At 53.9% G+C, this 19,961-nt stretch overlaps 53 non-coding genes across 53 annotated transcripts; 15 read left to right on the plus strand and 38 right to left on the minus strand.

The window, feature by feature from the left end:
- Positions 1–123: 123 nt before the first annotated feature.
- Trnav-aac (transfer RNA valine (anticodon AAC)) lies at positions 124–196 on the minus strand. The gene has a single exon. It is a non-coding gene; the product is annotated as a tRNA-Val (tRNA).
- A 158-nt stretch (positions 197–354) lies between these two features.
- On the minus strand, positions 355–427 carry Trnav-cac (transfer RNA valine (anticodon CAC)). The gene has a single exon. It is a non-coding gene; the product is annotated as a tRNA-Val (tRNA).
- A 488-nt stretch (positions 428–915) lies between these two features.
- Trnap-agg (transfer RNA proline (anticodon AGG)) lies at positions 916–987 on the plus strand. The gene has a single exon. It is a non-coding gene; the product is annotated as a tRNA-Pro (tRNA).
- A 184-nt stretch (positions 988–1,171) lies between these two features.
- Trnav-aac (transfer RNA valine (anticodon AAC)) lies at positions 1,172–1,244 on the minus strand. The gene has a single exon. It is a non-coding gene; the product is annotated as a tRNA-Val (tRNA).
- A 158-nt stretch (positions 1,245–1,402) lies between these two features.
- On the minus strand, positions 1,403–1,475 carry Trnav-cac (transfer RNA valine (anticodon CAC)). The gene has a single exon. It is a non-coding gene; the product is annotated as a tRNA-Val (tRNA).
- A 488-nt stretch (positions 1,476–1,963) lies between these two features.
- On the plus strand, positions 1,964–2,035 carry Trnap-agg (transfer RNA proline (anticodon AGG)). The gene has a single exon. It is a non-coding gene; the product is annotated as a tRNA-Pro (tRNA).
- A 184-nt stretch (positions 2,036–2,219) lies between these two features.
- Positions 2,220–2,292, minus strand: Trnav-aac (transfer RNA valine (anticodon AAC)). The gene has a single exon. It is a non-coding gene; the product is annotated as a tRNA-Val (tRNA).
- Positions 2,293–2,450: 158 nt separating this feature from the next.
- Trnav-cac (transfer RNA valine (anticodon CAC)) lies at positions 2,451–2,523 on the minus strand. Its single transcript has one exon. It is a non-coding gene; the product is annotated as a tRNA-Val (tRNA).
- A 488-nt stretch (positions 2,524–3,011) lies between these two features.
- On the plus strand, positions 3,012–3,083 carry Trnap-agg (transfer RNA proline (anticodon AGG)). Its single transcript has one exon. It is a non-coding gene; the product is annotated as a tRNA-Pro (tRNA).
- A 184-nt stretch (positions 3,084–3,267) lies between these two features.
- On the minus strand, positions 3,268–3,340 carry Trnav-aac (transfer RNA valine (anticodon AAC)). Its single transcript has one exon. It is a non-coding gene; the product is annotated as a tRNA-Val (tRNA).
- Positions 3,341–3,498: 158 nt separating this feature from the next.
- Trnav-cac (transfer RNA valine (anticodon CAC)) lies at positions 3,499–3,571 on the minus strand. The gene has a single exon. It is a non-coding gene; the product is annotated as a tRNA-Val (tRNA).
- A 488-nt stretch (positions 3,572–4,059) lies between these two features.
- Trnap-agg (transfer RNA proline (anticodon AGG)) lies at positions 4,060–4,131 on the plus strand. The gene has a single exon. It is a non-coding gene; the product is annotated as a tRNA-Pro (tRNA).
- A 184-nt stretch (positions 4,132–4,315) lies between these two features.
- On the minus strand, positions 4,316–4,388 carry Trnav-aac (transfer RNA valine (anticodon AAC)). Its single transcript has one exon. It is a non-coding gene; the product is annotated as a tRNA-Val (tRNA).
- A 158-nt stretch (positions 4,389–4,546) lies between these two features.
- Positions 4,547–4,619, minus strand: Trnav-cac (transfer RNA valine (anticodon CAC)). Its single transcript has one exon. It is a non-coding gene; the product is annotated as a tRNA-Val (tRNA).
- Positions 4,620–5,107: 488 nt separating this feature from the next.
- Trnap-agg (transfer RNA proline (anticodon AGG)) lies at positions 5,108–5,179 on the plus strand. Its single transcript has one exon. It is a non-coding gene; the product is annotated as a tRNA-Pro (tRNA).
- Positions 5,180–5,363: 184 nt separating this feature from the next.
- Trnav-aac (transfer RNA valine (anticodon AAC)) lies at positions 5,364–5,436 on the minus strand. Its single transcript has one exon. It is a non-coding gene; the product is annotated as a tRNA-Val (tRNA).
- A 158-nt stretch (positions 5,437–5,594) lies between these two features.
- On the minus strand, positions 5,595–5,667 carry Trnav-cac (transfer RNA valine (anticodon CAC)). Its single transcript has one exon. It is a non-coding gene; the product is annotated as a tRNA-Val (tRNA).
- A 488-nt stretch (positions 5,668–6,155) lies between these two features.
- Positions 6,156–6,227, plus strand: Trnap-agg (transfer RNA proline (anticodon AGG)). Its single transcript has one exon. It is a non-coding gene; the product is annotated as a tRNA-Pro (tRNA).
- Positions 6,228–6,411: 184 nt separating this feature from the next.
- Trnav-aac (transfer RNA valine (anticodon AAC)) lies at positions 6,412–6,484 on the minus strand. Its single transcript has one exon. It is a non-coding gene; the product is annotated as a tRNA-Val (tRNA).
- Positions 6,485–6,642: 158 nt separating this feature from the next.
- Positions 6,643–6,715, minus strand: Trnav-cac (transfer RNA valine (anticodon CAC)). Its single transcript has one exon. It is a non-coding gene; the product is annotated as a tRNA-Val (tRNA).
- Positions 6,716–7,203: 488 nt separating this feature from the next.
- Positions 7,204–7,275, plus strand: Trnap-agg (transfer RNA proline (anticodon AGG)). The gene has a single exon. It is a non-coding gene; the product is annotated as a tRNA-Pro (tRNA).
- A 184-nt stretch (positions 7,276–7,459) lies between these two features.
- On the minus strand, positions 7,460–7,532 carry Trnav-aac (transfer RNA valine (anticodon AAC)). Its single transcript has one exon. It is a non-coding gene; the product is annotated as a tRNA-Val (tRNA).
- A 159-nt stretch (positions 7,533–7,691) lies between these two features.
- Positions 7,692–7,764, minus strand: Trnav-cac (transfer RNA valine (anticodon CAC)). Its single transcript has one exon. It is a non-coding gene; the product is annotated as a tRNA-Val (tRNA).
- A 488-nt stretch (positions 7,765–8,252) lies between these two features.
- Positions 8,253–8,324, plus strand: Trnap-agg (transfer RNA proline (anticodon AGG)). The gene has a single exon. It is a non-coding gene; the product is annotated as a tRNA-Pro (tRNA).
- A 184-nt stretch (positions 8,325–8,508) lies between these two features.
- Trnav-aac (transfer RNA valine (anticodon AAC)) lies at positions 8,509–8,581 on the minus strand. The gene has a single exon. It is a non-coding gene; the product is annotated as a tRNA-Val (tRNA).
- A 158-nt stretch (positions 8,582–8,739) lies between these two features.
- Trnav-cac (transfer RNA valine (anticodon CAC)) lies at positions 8,740–8,812 on the minus strand. Its single transcript has one exon. It is a non-coding gene; the product is annotated as a tRNA-Val (tRNA).
- Positions 8,813–9,300: 488 nt separating this feature from the next.
- Trnap-agg (transfer RNA proline (anticodon AGG)) lies at positions 9,301–9,372 on the plus strand. Its single transcript has one exon. It is a non-coding gene; the product is annotated as a tRNA-Pro (tRNA).
- A 184-nt stretch (positions 9,373–9,556) lies between these two features.
- Positions 9,557–9,629, minus strand: Trnav-aac (transfer RNA valine (anticodon AAC)). Its single transcript has one exon. It is a non-coding gene; the product is annotated as a tRNA-Val (tRNA).
- A 158-nt stretch (positions 9,630–9,787) lies between these two features.
- On the minus strand, positions 9,788–9,860 carry Trnav-cac (transfer RNA valine (anticodon CAC)). Its single transcript has one exon. It is a non-coding gene; the product is annotated as a tRNA-Val (tRNA).
- A 488-nt stretch (positions 9,861–10,348) lies between these two features.
- Trnap-agg (transfer RNA proline (anticodon AGG)) lies at positions 10,349–10,420 on the plus strand. The gene has a single exon. It is a non-coding gene; the product is annotated as a tRNA-Pro (tRNA).
- A 184-nt stretch (positions 10,421–10,604) lies between these two features.
- Trnav-aac (transfer RNA valine (anticodon AAC)) lies at positions 10,605–10,677 on the minus strand. The gene has a single exon. It is a non-coding gene; the product is annotated as a tRNA-Val (tRNA).
- A 158-nt stretch (positions 10,678–10,835) lies between these two features.
- Positions 10,836–10,908, minus strand: Trnav-cac (transfer RNA valine (anticodon CAC)). Its single transcript has one exon. It is a non-coding gene; the product is annotated as a tRNA-Val (tRNA).
- Positions 10,909–11,730: 822 nt separating this feature from the next.
- Trnav-aac (transfer RNA valine (anticodon AAC)) lies at positions 11,731–11,803 on the minus strand. The gene has a single exon. It is a non-coding gene; the product is annotated as a tRNA-Val (tRNA).
- Positions 11,804–11,961: 158 nt separating this feature from the next.
- Trnav-cac (transfer RNA valine (anticodon CAC)) lies at positions 11,962–12,034 on the minus strand. The gene has a single exon. It is a non-coding gene; the product is annotated as a tRNA-Val (tRNA).
- A 488-nt stretch (positions 12,035–12,522) lies between these two features.
- Positions 12,523–12,594, plus strand: Trnap-agg (transfer RNA proline (anticodon AGG)). The gene has a single exon. It is a non-coding gene; the product is annotated as a tRNA-Pro (tRNA).
- A 184-nt stretch (positions 12,595–12,778) lies between these two features.
- On the minus strand, positions 12,779–12,851 carry Trnav-aac (transfer RNA valine (anticodon AAC)). The gene has a single exon. It is a non-coding gene; the product is annotated as a tRNA-Val (tRNA).
- Positions 12,852–13,010: 159 nt separating this feature from the next.
- Trnav-cac (transfer RNA valine (anticodon CAC)) lies at positions 13,011–13,083 on the minus strand. The gene has a single exon. It is a non-coding gene; the product is annotated as a tRNA-Val (tRNA).
- Positions 13,084–13,571: 488 nt separating this feature from the next.
- On the plus strand, positions 13,572–13,643 carry Trnap-agg (transfer RNA proline (anticodon AGG)). The gene has a single exon. It is a non-coding gene; the product is annotated as a tRNA-Pro (tRNA).
- A 184-nt stretch (positions 13,644–13,827) lies between these two features.
- On the minus strand, positions 13,828–13,900 carry Trnav-aac (transfer RNA valine (anticodon AAC)). Its single transcript has one exon. It is a non-coding gene; the product is annotated as a tRNA-Val (tRNA).
- Positions 13,901–14,058: 158 nt separating this feature from the next.
- Positions 14,059–14,131, minus strand: Trnav-cac (transfer RNA valine (anticodon CAC)). Its single transcript has one exon. It is a non-coding gene; the product is annotated as a tRNA-Val (tRNA).
- A 488-nt stretch (positions 14,132–14,619) lies between these two features.
- Positions 14,620–14,691, plus strand: Trnap-agg (transfer RNA proline (anticodon AGG)). Its single transcript has one exon. It is a non-coding gene; the product is annotated as a tRNA-Pro (tRNA).
- Positions 14,692–14,875: 184 nt separating this feature from the next.
- Positions 14,876–14,948, minus strand: Trnav-aac (transfer RNA valine (anticodon AAC)). Its single transcript has one exon. It is a non-coding gene; the product is annotated as a tRNA-Val (tRNA).
- A 158-nt stretch (positions 14,949–15,106) lies between these two features.
- Trnav-cac (transfer RNA valine (anticodon CAC)) lies at positions 15,107–15,179 on the minus strand. The gene has a single exon. It is a non-coding gene; the product is annotated as a tRNA-Val (tRNA).
- A 488-nt stretch (positions 15,180–15,667) lies between these two features.
- Trnap-agg (transfer RNA proline (anticodon AGG)) lies at positions 15,668–15,739 on the plus strand. The gene has a single exon. It is a non-coding gene; the product is annotated as a tRNA-Pro (tRNA).
- A 184-nt stretch (positions 15,740–15,923) lies between these two features.
- On the minus strand, positions 15,924–15,996 carry Trnav-aac (transfer RNA valine (anticodon AAC)). Its single transcript has one exon. It is a non-coding gene; the product is annotated as a tRNA-Val (tRNA).
- Positions 15,997–16,154: 158 nt separating this feature from the next.
- Trnav-cac (transfer RNA valine (anticodon CAC)) lies at positions 16,155–16,227 on the minus strand. The gene has a single exon. It is a non-coding gene; the product is annotated as a tRNA-Val (tRNA).
- An 818-nt stretch (positions 16,228–17,045) lies between these two features.
- Positions 17,046–17,118, minus strand: Trnav-aac (transfer RNA valine (anticodon AAC)). The gene has a single exon. It is a non-coding gene; the product is annotated as a tRNA-Val (tRNA).
- A 158-nt stretch (positions 17,119–17,276) lies between these two features.
- Trnav-cac (transfer RNA valine (anticodon CAC)) lies at positions 17,277–17,349 on the minus strand. Its single transcript has one exon. It is a non-coding gene; the product is annotated as a tRNA-Val (tRNA).
- Positions 17,350–17,837: 488 nt separating this feature from the next.
- Trnap-agg (transfer RNA proline (anticodon AGG)) lies at positions 17,838–17,909 on the plus strand. Its single transcript has one exon. It is a non-coding gene; the product is annotated as a tRNA-Pro (tRNA).
- Positions 17,910–18,093: 184 nt separating this feature from the next.
- Positions 18,094–18,166, minus strand: Trnav-aac (transfer RNA valine (anticodon AAC)). Its single transcript has one exon. It is a non-coding gene; the product is annotated as a tRNA-Val (tRNA).
- Positions 18,167–18,324: 158 nt separating this feature from the next.
- Trnav-cac (transfer RNA valine (anticodon CAC)) lies at positions 18,325–18,397 on the minus strand. The gene has a single exon. It is a non-coding gene; the product is annotated as a tRNA-Val (tRNA).
- Positions 18,398–19,225: 828 nt separating this feature from the next.
- Trnav-aac (transfer RNA valine (anticodon AAC)) lies at positions 19,226–19,298 on the minus strand. Its single transcript has one exon. It is a non-coding gene; the product is annotated as a tRNA-Val (tRNA).
- Positions 19,299–19,456: 158 nt separating this feature from the next.
- Trnav-cac (transfer RNA valine (anticodon CAC)) lies at positions 19,457–19,529 on the minus strand. The gene has a single exon. It is a non-coding gene; the product is annotated as a tRNA-Val (tRNA).
- Positions 19,530–19,961: the final 432 nt, after the last annotated feature.

A 19,961-nucleotide genomic window follows, 5' to 3' on the forward strand; every position in this document is an offset into this window, starting at 1 on the left:
AATGTAAAGCTAATTTCATATTTGCTCTAAGGAACTGACCCTCTGGTCCGACGTATGAAGGTGATTACCAAGGTTTCGGTACAGATCGTAGCAAATGCTTGTCGGTTTAAAGTGATGAAAAAGTGTTTCCGCCCGGGATCGAACCGGGGACCTTCTGCGTGTTAGGCAGACGTGATAACCGCTACACCACGGAAACTACTGCTTTCAGGCTTGCTTCACAGACAACTTGTAACAAGGTTGCCATCGTAACTTAAAAATTCAATAAATGCGGCACTTGCATGACGAAGGTACATGCAGCAGATCCACACATGACGTGGCTCACTGGAGTAGTATGCGACATAGGCAGGAAAATACTGTTCCCGCCCGGGATCGAACCGGGGACCTTCTGCGTGTGAAGCAGACGTGATAACCGCTACACTACGGAAACGACGGACACGCTCACTCCATCCTTGTACACTCGAAGGCGCCTCAGCCTTTCTTTGGCCCGCGCATGCACACACCATAGTTCTTTTGACAGCCTAAAACCCATCGCTGCCGAGGGCTCAACAAGTCTTCGGGGTGCTCGAGAGGGTGTCTGTCGTAGCATCCCGAACGAGATAGCGGCGTTTCGCGCAGTCGTTATTGCAAGTCACATTAGCAAAAACAATCACCTCCTTAGCAGCAGGCAGTGCGAGCCCAGCTGCAGCTTTACATGAAGATGCCAATAGCGCTGGGAGGCCGCCGACCGCGGGCCACGGCACCTCCGAGAACGGTGCTGCCCATGACCCATTGTGTCGCCACACAGTCTGTCGAAGAACAGCACTGCCGGCAGAGAGCACCTCCCCCATCCCGCCAGCCGCACCAGACTCGAAGAGCACCCTGGACGACTTCGAGGGACGCAGTTTGCTGGAATATTTGGCGCTCGCGCTGTCACAGGGCTCGTTGGTCTAGGGGTATGATTCCTGCTTAGGGTGCAGGAGGTCCCGGGTTCAAATCCCGGACGAGCCCTAGCGTTTTGTGCAAACTGGTCGCACGTCGGTGGCTGAGTCAGCGCAAAAAACTGCCCGTCAATGTAAAGCTAATTTCATATTTGCTCTAAGGAACTGACCCTCTGGTCCGACGTATGAAGGTGATTACCAAGGTTTCGGTACAGATCGTAGCAAATGCTTGTCGGTTTAAAGTGATGAAAAAGTGTTTCCGCCCGGGATCGAACCGGGGACCTTCTGCGTGTTAGGCAGAAGTGATAACCGCTACACCACGGAAACTACTGCTTTCAGGCTTGCTTCACAGACAACTTGTAACAAGGTTGCCATCGTAACTTAAAAATTCAATAAATGCGGCACTTGCATGACGAAGGTACATGCAGCAGATCCACACATGACGTGGCTCACTGGAGTAGTATGCGACATAGGCAGGAAAATACTGTTCCCGCCCGGGATCGAACCGGGGACCTTCTGCGTGTGAAGCAGACGTGATAACCGCTACACTACGGAAACGACGGACACGCTCACTCCATCCTTGTACACTCGAAGGCGCCTCAGCCTTTCTTTGGCCCGCGCATGCACACACCATAGTTCTTTTGACAGCCTAAAACCCATCGCTGCCGAGGGCTCAACAAGTCTTCGGGGTGCTCGAGAGGGTGTCTGTCGTAGCATCCCGAACGAGATAGCGGCGTTTCGCGCAGTCGTTATTGCAAGTCACATTAGCAAAAACAATCACCTCCTTAGCAGCAGGCAGTGCGAGCCCAGCTGCAGCTTTACATGAAGATGCCAATAGCGCTGGGAGGCCGCCGACCGCGGGCCACGGCACCTCCGAGAACGGTGCTGCCCATGACCCATTGTGTCGCTACACAGTCTGTCGAAGAACAGCACTGCCGGCAGAGAGCACCTCCCCCATCCCGCCAGCCGCACCAGACTCGAAGAGCACCCTGGACGACTTCGAGGGACGCAGTTTGCTGGAATATTTGGCGCTCGCGCTGTCACAGGGCTCGTTGGTCTAGGGGTATGATTCCTGCTTAGGGTGCAGGAGGTCCCGGGTTCAAATCCCGGACGAGCCCTAGCGTTTTGTGCAAACTGGTCGCACGTCGGTGGCTGAGTCAGCGCAAAAAACTGCCCGTCAATGTAAAGCTAATTTCATATTTGCTCTAAGGAACTGACCCTCTGGTCCGACGTATGAAGGTGATTACCAAGGTTTCGGTACAGATCGTAGCAAATGCTTGTCGGTTTAAAGTGATGAAAAAGTGTTTCCGCCCGGGATCGAACCGGGGACCTTCTGCGTGTTAGGCAGACGTGATAACCGCTACACCACGGAAACTACTGCTTTCAGGCTTGCTTCACAGACAACTTGTAACAAGGTTGCCATCGTAACTTAAAAATTCAATAAATGCGGCACTTGCATGACGAAGGTACATGCAGCAGATCCACACATGACGTGGCTCACTGGAGTAGTATGCGACATAGGCAGGAAAATACTGTTCCCGCCCGGGATCGAACCGGGGACCTTCTGCGTGTGAAGCAGACGTGATAACCGCTACACTACGGAAACGACGGACACGCTCACTCCATCCTTGTACACTCGAAGGCGCCTCAGCCTTTCTTTGGCCCGCGCATGCACACACCATAGTTCTTTTGACAGCCTAAAACCCATCGCTGCCGAGGGCTCAACAAGTCTTCGGGGTGCTCGAGAGGGTGTCTGTCGTAGCATCCCGAACGAGATAGCGGCGTTTCGCGCAGTCGTTATTGCAAGTCACATTAGCAAAAACAATCACCTCCTTAGCAGCAGGCAGTGCGAGCCCAGCTGCAGCTTTACATGAAGATGCCAATAGCGCTGGGAGGCCGCCGACCGCGGGCCACGGCACCTCCGAGAACGGTGCTGCCCATGACCCATTGTGTCGCTACACAGTCTGTCGAAGAACAGCACTGCCGGCAGAGAGCACCTCCCCCATCCCGCCAGCCGCACCAGACTCGAAGAGCACCCTGGACGACTTCGAGGGACGCAGTTTGCTGGAATATTTGGCGCTCGCGCTGTCACAGGGCTCGTTGGTCTAGGGGTATGATTCCTGCTTAGGGTGCAGGAGGTCCCGGGTTCAAATCCCGGACGAGCCCTAGCGTTTTGTGCAAACTGGTCGCACGTCGGTGGCTGAGTCAGCGCAAAAAACTGCCCGTCAATGTAAAGCTAATTTCATATTTGCTCTAAGGAACTGACCCTCTGGTCCGACGTATGAAGGTGATTACCAAGGTTTCGGTACAGATCGTAGCAAATGCTTGTCGGTTTAAAGTGATGAAAAAGTGTTTCCGCCCGGGATCGAACCGGGGACCTTCTGCGTGTTAGGCAGACGTGATAACCGCTACACCACGGAAACTACTGCTTTCAGGCTTGCTTCACAGACAACTTGTAACAAGGTTGCCATCGTAACTTAAAAATTCAATAAATGCGGCACTTGCATGACGAAGGTACATGCAGCAGATCCACACATGACGTGGCTCACTGGAGTAGTATGCGACATAGGCAGGAAAATACTGTTCCCGCCCGGGATCGAACCGGGGACCTTCTGCGTGTGAAGCAGACGTGATAACCGCTACACTACGGAAACGACGGACACGCTCACTCCATCCTTGTACACTCGAAGGCGCCTCAGCCTTTCTTTGGCCCGCGCATGCACACACCATAGTTCTATTGACAGCCTAAAACCCATCGCTGCCGAGGGCTCAACAAGTCTTCGGGGTGCTCGAGAGGGTGTCTGTCGTAGCATCCCGAACGAGATAGCGGCGTTTCGCGCAGTCGTTATTGCAAGTCACATTAGCAAAAACAATCACCTCCTTAGCAGCAGGCAGTGCGAGCCCAGCTGCAGCTTTACATGAAGATGCCAATAGCGCTGGGAGGCCGCCGACCGCGGGCCACGGCACCTCCGAGAACGGTGCTGCCCATGACCCATTGTGTCGCTACACAGTCTGTCGAAGAACAGCACTGCCGGCAGAGAGCACCTCCCCCATCCCGCCAGCCGCACCAGACTCGAAGAGCACCCTGGACGACTTCGAGGGACGCAGTTTGCTGGAATATTTGGCGCTCGCGCTGTCACAGGGCTCGTTGGTCTAGGGGTATGATTCCTGCTTAGGGTGCAGGAGGTCCCGGGTTCAAATCCCGGACGAGCCCTAGCGTTTTGTGCAAACTGGTCGCACGTCGGTGGCTGAGTCAGCGCAAAAAACTGCCCGTCAATGTAAAGCTAATTTCATATTTGCTCTAAGGAACTGACCCTCTGGTCCGACGTATGAAGGTGATTACCAAGGTTTCGGTACAGATCGTAGCAAATGCTTGTCGGTTTAAAGTGATGAAAAAGTGTTTCCGCCCGGGATCGAACCGGGGACCTTCTGCGTGTTAGGCAGACGTGATAACCGCTACACCACGGAAACTACTGCTTTCAGGCTTGCTTCACAGACAACTTGTAACAAGGTTGCCATCGTAACTTAAAAATTCAATAAATGCGGCACTTGCATGACGAAGGTACATGCAGCAGATCCACACATGACGTGGCTCACTGGAGTAGTATGCGACATAGGCAGGAAAATACTGTTCCCGCCCGGGATCGAACCGGGGACCTTCTGCGTGTGAAGCAGACGTGATAACCGCTACACTACGGAAACGACGGACACGCTCACTCCATCCTTGTACACTCGAAGGCGCCTCAGCCTTTCTTTGGCCCGCGCATGCACACACCATAGTTCTTTTGACAGCCTAAAACCCATCGCTGCCGAGGGCTCAACAAGTCTTCGGGGTGCTCGAGAGGGTGTCTGTCGTAGCATCCCGAACGAGATAGCGGCGTTTCGCGCAGTCGTTATTGCAAGTCACATTAGCAAAAACAATCACCTCCTTAGCAGCAGGCAGTGCGAGCCCAGCTGCAGCTTTACATGAAGATGCCAATAGCGCTGGGAGGCCGCCGACCGCGGGCCACGGCACCTCCGAGAACGGTGCTGCCCATGACCCATTGTGTCGCTACACAGTCTGTCGAAGAACAGCACTGCCGGCAGAGAGCACCTCCCCCATCCCGCCAGCCGCACCAGACTCGAAGAGCACCCTGGACGACTTCGAGGGACGCAGTTTGCTGGAATATTTGGCGCTCGCGCTGTCACAGGGCTCGTTGGTCTAGGGGTATGATTCCTGCTTAGGGTGCAGGAGGTCCCGGGTTCAAATCCCGGACGAGCCCTAGCGTTTTGTGCAAACTGGTCGCACGTCGGTGGCTGAGTCAGCGCAAAAAACTGCCCGTCAATGTAAAGCTAATTTCATATTTGCTCTAAGGAACTGACCCTCTGGTCCGACGTATGAAGGTGATTACCAAGGTTTCGGTACAGATCGTAGCAAATGCTTGTCGGTTTAAAGTGATGAAAAAGTGTTTCCGCCCGGGATCGAACCGGGGACCTTCTGCGTGTTAGGCAGACGTGATAACCGCTACACCACGGAAACTACTGCTTTCAGGCTTGCTTCACAGACAACTTGTAACAAGGTTGCCATCGTAACTTAAAAATTCAATAAATGCGGCACTTGCATGACGAAGGTACATGCAGCAGATCCACACATGACGTGGCTCACTGGAGTAGTATGCGACATAGGCAGGAAAATACTGTTCCCGCCCGGGATCGAACCGGGGACCTTCTGCGTGTGAAGCAGACGTGATAACCGCTACACTACGGAAACGACGGACACGCTCACTCCATCCTTGTACACTCGAAGGCGCCTCAGCCTTTCTTTGGCCCGCGCATGCACACACCATAGTTCTTTTGACAGCCTAAAACCCATCGCTGCCGAGGGCTCAACAAGTCTTCGGGGTGCTCGAGAGGGTGTCTGTCGTAGCATCCCGAACGAGATAGCGGCGTTTCGCGCAGTCGTTATTGCAAGTCACATTAGCAAAAACAATCACCTCCTTAGCAGCAGGCAGTGCGAGCCCAGCTGCAGCTTTACATGAAGATGCCAATAGCGCTGGGAGGCCGCCGACCGCGGGCCACGGCACCTCCGAGAACGGTGCTGCCCATGACCCATTGTGTCGCTACACAGTCTGTCGAAGAACAGCACTGCCGGCAGAGAGCACCTCCCCCATCCCGCCAGCCGCACCAGACTCGAAGAGCACCCTGGACGACTTCGAGGGACGCAGTTTGCTGGAATATTTGGCGCTCGCGCTGTCACAGGGCTCGTTGGTCTAGGGGTATGATTCCTGCTTAGGGTGCAGGAGGTCCCGGGTTCAAATCCCGGACGAGCCCTAGCGTTTTGTGCAAACTGGTCGCACGTCGGTGGCTGAGTCAGCGCAAAAAACTGCCCGTCAATGTAAAGCTAATTTCATATTTGCTCTAAGGAACTGACCCTCTGGTCCGACGTATGAAGGTGATTACCAAGGTTTCGGTACAGATCGTAGCAAATGCTTGTCGGTTTAAAGTGATGAAAAAGTGTTTCCGCCCGGGATCGAACCGGGGACCTTCTGCGTGTTAGGCAGACGTGATAACCGCTACACCACGGAAACTACTGCTTTCAGGCTTGCTTCACAGACAACTTGCAACAAGGTTGCCATCGTAACTTAAAAATTCAATAAATGCGGCACTTGCATGACGAAGGTACATGCAGCAGATCCACACATGACGTGGCTCACTGGAGTAGTATGCGACATAGGCAGGAAAATACTGTTCCCGCCCGGGATCGAACCGGGGACCTTCTGCGTGTGAAGCAGACGTGATAACCGCTACACTACGGAAACGACGGACACGCTCACTCCATCCTTGTACACTCGAAGGCGCCTCAGCCTTTCTTTGGCCCGCGCATGCACACACCATAGTTCTTTTGACAGCCTAAAACCCATCGCTGCCGAGGGCTCAACAAGTCTTCGGGGTGCTCGAGAGGGTGTCTGTCGTAGCATCCCGAACGAGATAGCGGCGTTTCGCGCAGTCGTTATTGCAAGTCACATTAGCAAAAACAATCACCTCCTTAGCAGCAGGCAGTGCGAGCCCAGCTGCAGCTTTACATGAAGATGCCAATAGCGCTGGGAGGCCGCCGACCGCGGGCCACGGCACCTCCGAGAACGGTGCTGCCCATGACCCATTGTGTCGCTACACAGTCTGTCGAAGAACAGCACTGCCGGCAGAGAGCACCTCCCCCATCCCGCCAGCCGCACCAGACTCGAAGAGCACCCTGGACGACTTCGAGGGACGCAGTTTGCTGGAATATTTGGCGCTCGCGCTGTCACAGGGCTCGTTGGTCTAGGGGTATGATTCCTGCTTAGGGTGCAGGAGGTCCCGGGTTCAAATCCCGGACGAGCCCTAGCGTTTTGTGCAAACTGGTCGCACGTCGGTGGCTGAGTCAGCGCAAAAAACTGCCCGTCAATGTAAAGCTAATTTCATATTTGCTCTAAGGAACTGACCCTCTGGTCCGACGTATGAAGGTGATTACCAAGGTTTCGGTACAGATCGTAGCAAATGCTTGTCGGTTTAAAGTGATGAAAAAGTGTTTCCGCCCGGGATCGAACCGGGGACCTTCTGCGTGTTAGGCAGACGTGATAACCGCTACACCACGGAAACTACTGCTTTTCAGGCTTGCTTCACAGACAACTTGTAACAAGGTTGCCATCGTAACTTAAAAATTCAATAAATGCGGCACTTGCATGACGAAGGTACATGCAGCAGATCCACACATGACGTGGCTCACTGGAGTAGTATGCGACATAGGCAGGAAAATACTGTTCCCGCCCGGGATCGAACCGGGGACCTTCTGCGTGTGAAGCAGACGTGATAACCGCTACACTACGGAAACGACGGACACGCTCACTCCATCCTTGTACACTCGAAGGCGCCTCAGCCTTTCTTTGGCCCGCGCATGCACACACCATAGTTCTTTTGACAGCCTAAAACCCATCGCTGCCGAGGGCTCAACAAGTCTTCGGGGTGCTCGAGAGGGTGTCTGTCGTAGCATCCCGAACGAGATAGCGGCGTTTCGCGCAGTCGTTATTGCAAGTCACATTAGCAAAAACAATCACCTCCTTAGCAGCAGGCAGTGCGAGCCCAGCTGCAGCTTTACATGAAGATGCCAATAGCGCTGGGAGGCCGCCGACCGCGGGCCACGGCACCTCCGAGAACGGTGCTGCCCATGACCCATTGTGTCGCTACACAGTCTGTCGAAGAACAGCACTGCCGGCAGAGAGCACCTCCCCCATCCCGCCAGCCGCACCAGACTCGAAGAGCACCCTGGACGACTTCGAGGGACGCAGTTTGCTGGAATATTTGGCGCTCGCGCTGTCACAGGGCTCGTTGGTCTAGGGGTATGATTCCTGCTTAGGGTGCAGGAGGTCCCGGGTTCAAATCCCGGACGAGCCCTAGCGTTTTGTGCAAACTGGTCGCACGTCGGTGGCTGAGTCAGCGCAAAAAACTGCCCGTCAATGTAAAGCTAATTTCATATTTGCTCTAAGGAACTGACCCTCTGGTCCGACGTATGAAGGTGATTACCAAGGTTTCGGTACAGATCGTAGCAAATGCTTGTCGGTTTAAAGTGATGAAAAAGTGTTTCCGCCCGGGATCGAACCGGGGACCTTCTGCGTGTTAGGCAGACGTGATAACCGCTACACCACGGAAACTACTGCTTTCAGGCTTGCTTCACAGACAACTTGTAACAAGGTTGCCATCGTAACTTAAAAATTCAATAAATGCGGCACTTGCATGACGAAGGTACATGCAGCAGATCCACACATGACGTGGCTCACTGGAGTAGTATGCGACATAGGCAGGAAAATACTGTTCCCGCCCGGGATCGAACCGGGGACCTTCTGCGTGTGAAGCAGACGTGATAACCGCTACACTACGGAAACGACGGACACGCTCACTCCATCCTTGTACACTCGAAGGCGCCTCAGCCTTTCTTTGGCCCGCGCATGCACACACCATAGTTCTTTTGACAGCCTAAAACCCATCGCTGCCGAGGGCTCAACAAGTCTTCGGGGTGCTCGAGAGGGTGTCTGTCGTAGCATCCCGAACGAGATAGCGGCGTTTCGCGCAGTCGTTATTGCAAGTCACATTAGCAAAAACAATCACCTCCTTAGCAGCAGGCAGTGCGAGCCCAGCTGCAGCTTTACATGAAGATGCCAATAGCGCTGGGAGGCCGCCGACCGCGGGCCACGGCACCTCCGAGAACGGTGCTGCCCATGACCCATTGTGTCGCTACACAGTCTGTCGAAGAACAGCACTGCCGGCAGAGAGCACCTCCCCCATCCCGCCAGCCGCACCAGACTCGAAGAGCACCCTGGACGACTTCGAGGGACGCAGTTTGCTGGAATATTTGGCGCTCGCGCTGTCACAGGGCTCGTTGGTCTAGGGGTATGATTCCTGCTTAGGGTGCAGGAGGTCCCGGGTTCAAATCCCGGACGAGCCCTAGCGTTTTGTGCAAACTGGTCGCACGTCGGTGGCTGAGTCAGCGCAAAAAACTGCCCGTCAATGTAAAGCTAATTTCATATTTGCTCTAAGGAACTGACCCTCTGGTCCGACGTATGAAGGTGATTACCAAGGTTTCGGTACAGATCGTAGCAAATGCTTGTCGGTTTAAAGTGATGAAAAAGTGTTTCCGCCCGGGATCGAACCGGGGACCTTCTGCGTGTTAGGCAGACGTGATAACCGCTACACCACGGAAACTACTGCTTTTAGGCTTGCTTCACAGACAACTTGTAACAAGGTTGCCATCGTAACTTAAAAATTCAATAAATGCGGCACTTGCATGACGAAGGTACATGCAGCAGATCCACACATGACGTGGCTCACTGGAGTAGTATGCGACATAGGCAGGAAAATACTGTTCCCGCCCGGGATCGAACCGGGGACCTTCTGCGTGTGAAGCAGACGTGATAACCGCTACACTACGGAAACGACGGACACGCTCACTCCATCCTTGTACACTCGAAGGCGCCTCAGCCTTTCTTTGGCCCGCGCATGCACACACCATAGTTCTTTTGACAGCCTAAAACCCATCGCTGCCGAGGGCTCAACAAGTCTTCGGGGTGCTCGAGAGGGTGTCTGTCGTAGCATCCCGAACGAGATAGCGGCGTTTCGCGCAGTCGTTATTGCAAGTCACATTAGCAAAAACAATCACCTCCTTAGCAGCAGGCAGTGCGAGCCCAGCTGCAGCTTTACATGAAGATGCCAATAGCGCTGGGAGGCCGCCGACCGCGGGCCACGGCACCTCCGAGAACGGTGCTGCCCATGACCCATTGTGTCGCTACACAGTCTGTCGAAGAACAGCACTGCCGGCAGAGAGCACCTCCCCCATCCCGCCAGCCGCACCAGACTCGAAGAGCACCCTGGACGACTTCGAGGGACGCAGTTTGCTGGAATATTTGGCGCTCGCGCTGTCACAGGGCTCGTTGGTCTAGGGGTATGATTCCTCCTTAGGGTGCAGGAGGTCCCGGGTTCAAATCCCGGACGAGCCCTAGCGTTTTGTGCAAACTGGTCGCACGTCGGTGGCTGAGTCAGCGCAAAAAACTGCCCGTCAATGTAAAGCTAATTTCATATTTGCTCTAAGGAACTGACCCTCTGGTCCGACGTATGAAGGTGATTACCAAGGTTTCGGTACAGATCGTAGCAAATGCTTGTCGGTTTAAAGTGATGAAAAAGTGTTTCCGCCCGGGATCGAACCGGGGACCTTCTGCGTGTTAGGCAGACGTGATAACCGCTACACCACGGAAACTACTGCTTTCAGGCTTGCTTCACAGACAACTTGTAACAAGGTTGCCATCGTAACTTAAAAATTCAATAAATGCGGCACTTGCATGACGAAGGTACATGCAGCAGATCCACACATGACGTGGCTCACTGGAGTAGTATGCGACATAGGCAGGAAAATACTGTTCCCGCCCGGGATCGAACCGGGGACCTTCTGCGTGTGAAGCAGACGTGATAACCGCTACACTACGGAAACGACGGACACGCTCACTCCATCCTTGTACACTCGAAGGCGCCTCAGCCTTTCTTTGGCCCGCGCATGCACACACCATAGTTCTTTTGACAGCCTAAAACCCATCGCTGCCGAGGGCTCAACAAGTCTTCGGGGTGCTCGAGAGGGTGTCTGTCGTAGCATCCCGAACGAGATAGCGGCGTTTCGCGCAGTCGTTATTGCAAGTCACATTAGCAAAAACAATCACCTCCTTAGCAGCAGGCAGTGCGAGCCCAGCTGCAGCTTTACATGAAGATGCCAATAGCGCTGGGAGGCCGCCGACCGCGGGCCACGGCACCTCCGAGAACGGTGCTGCCCATGACCCATTGTGTCGCTACACAGTCTGTCGAAGAACAGCACTGCCGGCAGAGAGCACCTCCCCCATCCCGCCAGCCGCACCAGACTCGAAGAGCACCCTGGACGACTTCGAGGGACGCAGTTTGCTGGAATATTTGGCGCTCGCGCTGTCACAGGGCTCGTTGGTCTAGGGGTATTAACAACCCAATGAGAAAAAAAAAAAAAAAAAATCAAAAAAAAAAAAAAAAAAAAAAAAAAAAAAAAAAAAGGGGTATGATTCCTGCTTAGGGTGCAGGAGGTCCCGGGTTCAAATCCCGGACGAGCCCTAGCGTTTTGTGCAAACTGGTCGCACGTCGGTGGCTGAGTCAGCGCAAAAAACTGCCCGTCAATGTAAAGCTAATTTCATATTTGCTCTAAGGAACTGACCCTCTGGTCCGACGTATGAAGGTGATTACCAAGGTTTCGGTACAGATCGTAGCAAATGCTTGTCGGTTTAAAGTGATGAAAAAGTGTTTCCGCCCGGGATCGAACCGGGGACCTTCTGCGTGTTAGGCAGACGTGATAACCGCTACACCACGGAAACTACTGCTTTCAGGCTTGCTTCACAGACAACTTGCAACAAGGTTGCCATCGTAACTTAAAAATTCAATAAATGCGGCACTTGCATGACGAAGGTACATGCAGCAGATCCACACATGACGTGGCTCACTGGAGTAGTATGCGACATAGGCAGGAAAATACTGTTCCCGCCCGGGATCGAACCGGGGACCTTCTGCGTGTGAAGCAGACGTGATAACCGCTACACTACGGAAACGACGGACACGCTCACTCCATCCTTGTACACTCGAAGGCGCCTCAGCCTTTCTTTGGCCCGCGCATGCACACACCATAGTTCTTTTGACAGCCTAAAACCCATCGCTGCCGAGGGCTCAACAAGTCTTCGGGGTGCTCGAGAGGGTGTCTGTCGTAGCATCCCGAACGAGATAGCGGCGTTTCGCGCAGTCGTTATTGCAAGTCACATTAGCAAAAACAATCACCTCCTTAGCAGCAGGCAGTGCGAGCCCAGCTGCAGCTTTACATGAAGATGCCAATAGCGCTGGGAGGCCGCCGACCGCGGGCCACGGCACCTCCGAGAACGGTGCTGCCCATGACCCATTGTGTCGCTACACAGTCTGTCGAAGAACAGCACTGCCGGCAGAGAGCACCTCCCCCATCCCGCCAGCCGCACCAGACTCGAAGAGCACCCTGGACGACTTCGAGGGACGCAGTTTGCTGGAATATTTGGCGCTCGCGCTGTCACAGGGCTCGTTGGTCTAGGGGTATGATTCCTGCTTAGGGTGCAGGAGGTCCCGGGTTCAAATCCCGGACGAGCCCTAGCGTTTTGTGCAAACTGGTCGCACGTCGGTGGCTGAGTCAGCGCAAAAAACTGCCCGTCAATGTAAAGCTAATTTCATATTTGCTCTAAGGAACTGACCCTCTGGTCCGACGTATGAAGGTGATTACCAAGGTTTCGGTACAGATCGTAGCAAATGCTTGTCGGTTTAAAGTGATGAAAAAGTGTTTCCGCCCGGGATCGAACCGGGGACCTTCTGCGTGTTAGGCAGACGTGATAACCGCTACACCACGGAAACTACTGCTTTTCAGGCTTGCTTCACAGACAACTTGTAACAAGGTTGCCATCGTAACTTAAAAATTCAATAAATGCGGCACTTGCATGACGAAGGTACATGCAGCAGATCCACACATGACGTGGCTCACTGGAGTAGTATGCGACATAGGCAGGAAAATACTGTTCCCGCCCGGGATCGAACCGGGGACCTTCTGCGTGTGAAGCAGACGTGATAACCGCTACACTACGGAAACGACGGACACGCTCACTCCATCCTTGTACACTCGAAGGCGCCTCAGCCTTTCTTTGGCCCGCGCATGCACACACCATAGTTCTTTTGACAGCCTAAAACCCATCGCTGCCGAGGGCTCAACAAGTCTTCGGGGTGCTCGAGAGGGTGTCTGTCGTAGCATCCCGAACGAGATAGCGGCGTTTCGCGCAGTCGTTATTGCAAGTCACATTAGCAAAAACAATCACCTCCTTAGCAGCAGGCAGTGCGAGCCCAGCTGCAGCTTTACATGAAGATGCCAATAGCGCTGGGAGGCCGCCGACCGCGGGCCACGGCACCTCCGAGAACGGTGCTGCCCATGACCCATTGTGTCGCTACACAGTCTGTCGAAGAACAGCACTGCCGGCAGAGAGCACCTCCCCCATCCCGCCAGCCGCACCAGACTCGAAGAGCACCCTGGACGACTTCGAGGGACGCAGTTTGCTGGAATATTTGGCGCTCGCGCTGTCACAGGGCTCGTTGGTCTAGGGGTATGATTCCTGCTTAGGGTGCAGGAGGTCCCGGGTTCAAATCCCGGACGAGCCCTAGCGTTTTGTGCAAACTGGTCGCACGTCGGTGGCTGAGTCAGCGCAAAAAACTGCCCGTCAATGTAAAGCTAATTTCATATTTGCTCTAAGGAACTGACCCTCTGGTCCGACGTATGAAGGTGATTACCAAGGTTTCGGTACAGATCGTAGCAAATGCTTGTCGGTTTAAAGTGATGAAAAAGTGTTTCCGCCCGGGATCGAACCGGGGACCTTCTGCGTGTTAGGCAGACGTGATAACCGCTACACCACGGAAACTACTGCTTTCAGGCTTGCTTCACAGACAACTTGTAACAAGGTTGCCATCGTAACTTAAAAATTCAATAAATGCGGCACTTGCATGACGAAGGTACATGCAGCAGATCCACACATGACGTGGCTCACTGGAGTAGTATGCGACATAGGCAGGAAAATACTGTTCCCGCCCGGGATCGAACCGGGGACCTTCTGCGTGTGAAGCAGACGTGATAACCGCTACACTACGGAAACGACGGACACGCTCACTCCATCCTTGTACACTCGAAGGCGCCTCAGCCTTTCTTTGGCCCGCGCATGCACACACCATAGTTCTTTTGACAGCCTAAAACCCATCGCTGCCGAGGGCTCAACAAGTCTTCGGGGTGCTCGAGAGGGTGTCTGTCGTAGCATCCCGAACGAGATAGCGGCGTTTCGCGCAGTCGTTATTGCAAGTCACATTAGCAAAAACAATCACCTCCTTAGCAGCAGGCAGTGCGAGCCCAGCTGCAGCTTTACATGAAGATGCCAATAGCGCTGGGAGGCCGCCGACCGCGGGCCACGGCACCTCCGAGAACGGTGCTGCCCATGACCCATTGTGTCGCTACACAGTCTGTCGAAGAACAGCACTGCCGGCAGAGAGCACCTCCCCCATCCCGCCAGCCGCACCAGACTCGAAGAGCACCCTGGACGACTTCGAGGGACGCAGTTTGCTGGAATATTTGGCGCTCGCGCTGTCACAGGGCTCGTTGGTCTAGGGGTATGATTCCTGCTTAGGGTGCAGGAGGTCCCGGGTTCAAATCCCGGACGAGCCCTAGCGTTTTGTGCAAACTGGTCGCACGTCGGTGGCTGAGTCAGCGCAAAAAACTGCCCGTCAATGTAAAGCTAATTTCATATTTGCTCTAAGGAACTGACCCTCTGGTCCGACGTATGAAGGTGATTACCAAGGTTTCGGTACAGATCGTAGCAAATGCTTGTCGGTTTAAAGTGATGAAAAAGTGTTTCCGCCCGGGATCGAACCGGGGACCTTCTGCGTGTTAGGCAGACGTGATAACCGCTACACCACGGAAACTACTGCTTTTAGGCTTGCTTCACAGACAACTTGTAACAAGGTTGCCATCGTAACTTAAAAATTCAATAAATGCGGCACTTGCATGACGAAGGTACATGCAGCAGATCCACACATGACGTGGCTCACTGGAGTAGTATGCGACATAGGCAGGAAAATACTGTTCCCGCCCGGGATCGAACCGGGGACCTTCTGCGTGTGAAGCAGACGTGATAACCGCTACACTACGGAAACGACGGACACGCTCACTCCATCCTTGTACACTCGAAGGCGCCTCAGCCTTTCTTTGGCCCGCGCATGCACACACCATAGTTCTTTTGACAGCCTAAAACCCATCGCTGCCGAGGGCTCAACAAGTCTTCGGGGTGCTCGAGAGGGTGTCTGTCGTAGCATCCCGAACGAGATAGCGGCGTTTCGCGCAGTCGTTATTGCAAGTCACATTAGCAAAAACAATCACCTCCTTAGCAGCAGGCAGTGCGAGCCCAGCTGCAGCTTTACATGAAGATGCCAATAGCGCTGGGAGGCCGCCGACCGCGGGCCACGGCACCTCCGAGAACGGTGCTGCCCATGACCCATTGTGTCGCTACACAGTCTGTCGAAGAACAGCACTGCCGGCAGAGAGCACCTCCCCCATCCCGCCAGCCGCACCAGACTCGAAGAGCACCCTGGACGACTTCGAGGGACGCAGTTTGCTGGAATATTTGGCGCTCGCGCTGTCACAGGGCTCGTTGGTCTAGGGGTATGATTCCTCCTTAGGGTGCAGGAGGTCCCGGGTTCAAATCCCGGACGAGCCCTAGCGTTTTGTGCAAACTGGTCGCACGTCGGTGGCTGAGTCAGCGCAAAAAACTGCCCGTCAATGTAAAGCTAATTTCATATTTGCTCTAAGGAACTGACCCTCTGGTCCGACGTATGAAGGTGATTACCAAGGTTTCGGTACAGATCGTAGCAAATGCTTGTCGGTTTAAAGTGATGAAAAAGTGTTTCCGCCCGGGATCGAACCGGGGACCTTCTGCGTGTTAGGCAGACGTGATAACCGCTACACCACGGAAACTACTGCTTTCAGGCTTGCTTCACAGACAACTTGTAACAAGGTTGCCATCGTAACTTAAAAATTCAATAAATGCGGCACTTGCATGACGAAGGTACATGCAGCAGATCCACACATGACGTGGCTCACTGGAGTAGTATGCGACATAGGCAGGAAAATACTGTTCCCGCCCGGGATCGAACCGGGGACCTTCTGCGTGTGAAGCAGACGTGATAACCGCTACACTACGGAAACGACGGACACGCTCACTCCATCCTTGTACACTCGAAGGCGCCTCAGCCTTTCTTTGGCCCGCGCATGCACACACCATAGTTCTTTTGACAGCCTAAAACCCATCGCTGCCGAGGGCTCAACAAGTCTTCGGGGTGCTCGAGAGGGTGTCTGTCGTAGCATCCCGAACGAGATAGCGGCGTTTCGCGCAGTCGTTATTGCAAGTCACATTAGCAAAAACAATCACCTCCTTAGCAGCAGGCAGTGCGAGCCCAGCTGCAGCTTTACATGAAGATGCCAATAGCGCTGGGAGGCCGCCGACCGCGGGCCACGGCACCTCCGAGAACGGTGCTGCCCATGACCCATTGTGTCGCTACACAGTCTGTCGAAGAACAGCACTGCCGGCAGAGAGCACCTCCCCCATCCCGCCAGCCGCACCAGACTCGAAGAGCACCCTGGACGACTTCGAGGGACGCAGTTTGCTGGAATATTTGGCGCTCGCGCTGTCACAGGGCTCGTTGGTCTAGGGGTATTAACAACCCAATGAGAAAAAAAAAAAAAAAATCAAAAAAAAAAAAAAAAAAAAAAAAAAAAAAAAAAGGGGTATGATTCCTGCTTAGGGTGCAGGAGGTCCCGGGTTCAAATCCCGGACGAGCCCTAGCGTTTTGTGCAAACTGGTCGCACGTCGGTGGCTGAGTCAGCGCAAAAAACTGCCCGTCAATGTAAAGCTAATTTCATATTTGCTCTAAGGAACTGACCCTCTGGTCCGACGTATGAAGGTGATTACCAAGGTTTCGGTACAGATCGTAGCAAATGCTTGTCGGTTTAAAGTGATGAAAAAGTGTTTCCGCCCGGGATCGAACCGGGGACCTTCTGCGTGTTAGGCAGACGTGATAACCGCTACACCACGGAAACTACTGCTTTCAGGCTTGCTTCACAGACAACTTGTAACAAGGTTGCCATCGTAACTTAAAAATTCAATAAATGCGGCACTTGCATGACGAAGGTACATGCAGCAGATCCACACATGACGTGGCTCACTGGAGTAGTATGCGACATAGGCAGGAAAATACTGTTCCCGCCCGGGATCGAACCGGGGACCTTCTGCGTGTGAAGCAGACGTGATAACCGCTACACTACGGAAACGACGGACACGCTCACTCCATCCTTGTACACTCGAAGGCGCCTCAGCCTTTCTTTGGCCCGCGCATGCACACACCATAGTTCTTTTGACAGCCTAAAACCCATCGCTGCCGAGGGCTCAACAAGTCTTCGGGGTGCTCGAGAGGGTGTCTGTCGTAGCATCCCGAACGAGATAGCGGCGTTTCGCGCAGTCGTTATTGCAAGTCACATTAGCAAAAACAATCACCTCCTTAGCAGCAGGCAGTGCGAGCCCAGCTGCAGCTTTACATGAAGATGCCAATAGCGCTGGGAGGCCGCCGACCGCGGGCCACGGCACCTCCGAGAACGGTGCTGCCCATGACCCATTGTGTCGCTACACAGTCTGTCGAAGAACAGCACTGCCGGCAGAGAGCACCTCCCCCATCCCGCCAGCCGCACCAGACTCGAAGAGCACCCTGGACGACTTCGAGGGACGCAGTTTGCTGGAATATTTGGCGCTCGCGCTGTCACAGGGCTCGTTGGTCTAGGGGTATGATTCCTGCTTAGGGTGCAGGAGGTCCCGGGTTCAAATCCCGGACGAGCCCTAGCGTTTTGTGCAAACTGGTCGCACGTCGGTGGCTGAGTCAGCGCAAAAAACTGCCCGTCAATGTAAAGCTAATTTCATATTTGCTCTAAGGAACTGACCCTCTGGTCCGACGTATGAAGGTGATTACCAAGGTTTCGGTACAGATCGTAGCAAATGCTTGTCGGTTTAAAGTGATGAAAAAGTGTTTCCGCCCGGGATCGAACCGGGGACCTTCTGCGTGTTAGGCAGACGTGATAACCGCTACACCACGGAAACTACTGCTTTCAGGCTTGCTTCACAGACAACTTGTAACAAGGTTGCCATCGTAACTTAAAAATTCAATAAATGCGGCACTTGCATGACGAAGGTACATGCAGCAGATCCACACATGACGTGGCTCACTGGAGTAGTATGCGACATAGGCAGGAAAATACTGTTCCCGCCCGGGATCGAACCGGGGACCTTCTGCGTGTGAAGCAGACGTGATAACCGCTACACTACGGAAACGACGGACACGCTCACTCCATCCTTGTACACTCGAAGGCGCCTCAGGCTTTCTTTGGCCCGCGCATGCACACACCATAGTTCTTTTGACAGCCTAAAACCCATCGCTGCCGAGGGCTCAACAAGTCTTCGGGGTGCTCGAGAGGGTGTCTGTCGTAGCATCCCGAACGAGATAGCGGCGTTTCGCGCAGTCGTTATTGCAAGTCACATTAGCAAAAACAATCACCTCCTTAGCAGCAGGCAGTGCGAGCCCAGCTGCAGCTTTACATGAAGATGCCAATAGCGCTGGGAGGCCGCCGACCGCGGGCCACGGCACCTCCGAGAACGGTGCTGCCCATGACCCATTGTGTCGCTACACAGTCTGTCGAAGAACAGCACTGCCGGCAGAGAGCACCTCCCCCATCCCGCCAGCCGCACCAGACTCGAAGAGCACCCTGGACGACTTCGAGGGACGCAGTTTGCTGGAATATTTGGCGCTCGCGCTGTCACAGGGCTCGTTGGTCTAGGGGTATTAACAACCCAATGAGAAAAAAAAAAAAAAAAAATCAAAAAAAAAAAAAAAAAAAAAAAAAAAAAAAAAAAAAAAAAAGGGGTATGATTCCTGCTTAGGGTGCAGGAGGTCCCGGGTTCAAATCCCGGACGAGCCCTAGCGTTTTGTGCAAACTGGTCGCACGTCGGTGGCTGAGTCAGCGCAAAAAACTGCCCGTCAATGTAAAGCTAATTTCATATTTGCTCTAAGGAACTGACCCTCTGGTCCGACGTATGAAGGTGATTACCAAGGTTTCGGTACAGATCGTAGCAAATGCTTGTCGGTTTAAAGTGATGAAAAAGTGTTTCCGCCCGGGATCGAACCGGGGACCTTCTGCGTGTTAGGCAGACGTGATAACCGCTACACCACGGAAACTACTGCTTTCAGGCTTGCTTCACAGACAACTTGTAACAAGGTTGCCATCGTAACTTAAAAATTCAATAAATGCGGCACTTGCATGACGAAGGTACATGCAGCAGATCCACACATGACGTGGCTCACTGGAGTAGTATGCGACATAGGCAGGAAAATACTGTTCCCGCCCGGGATCGAACCGGGGACCTTCTGCGTGTGAAGCAGACGTGATAACCGCTACACTACGGAAACGACGGACACGCTCACTCCATCCTTGTACACTCGAAGGCGCCTCAGCCTTTCTTTGGCCCGCGCATGCACACACCATAGTTCTTTTGACAGCCTAAAACCCATCGCTGCCGAGGGCTCAACAAGTCTTCGGGGTGCTCGAGAGGGTGTCTGTCGTAGCATCCCGAACGAGATAGCGGCGTTTCGCGCAGTCGTTATTGCAAGTCACATTAGCAAAAACAATCACCTCCTTAGCAGCAGGCAGTGCGAGCCCAGCTGCAGCTTTACATGAAGATGCCAATAGCGCTGGGAGGCCGCCGACCGCGGGCCACGGCACCTCCGAGAACGGTGCTGCCCATGACCCATTGTGTCGCTACACAGTCTGTCGAAGAACAGCACTGCCGGCAGAGAGCACCTCCCCCATCCCGCCAGCCGCACCAGACTCGAAGAGCACCC

The sequence above is a fragment of the Schistocerca nitens genome, chromosome 2, assembly GCF_023898315.1.
Source record: "Schistocerca nitens isolate TAMUIC-IGC-003100 chromosome 2, iqSchNite1.1, whole genome shotgun sequence".
NCBI classification, from domain to species: domain Eukaryota; kingdom Metazoa; phylum Arthropoda; class Insecta; order Orthoptera; family Acrididae; genus Schistocerca; species Schistocerca nitens.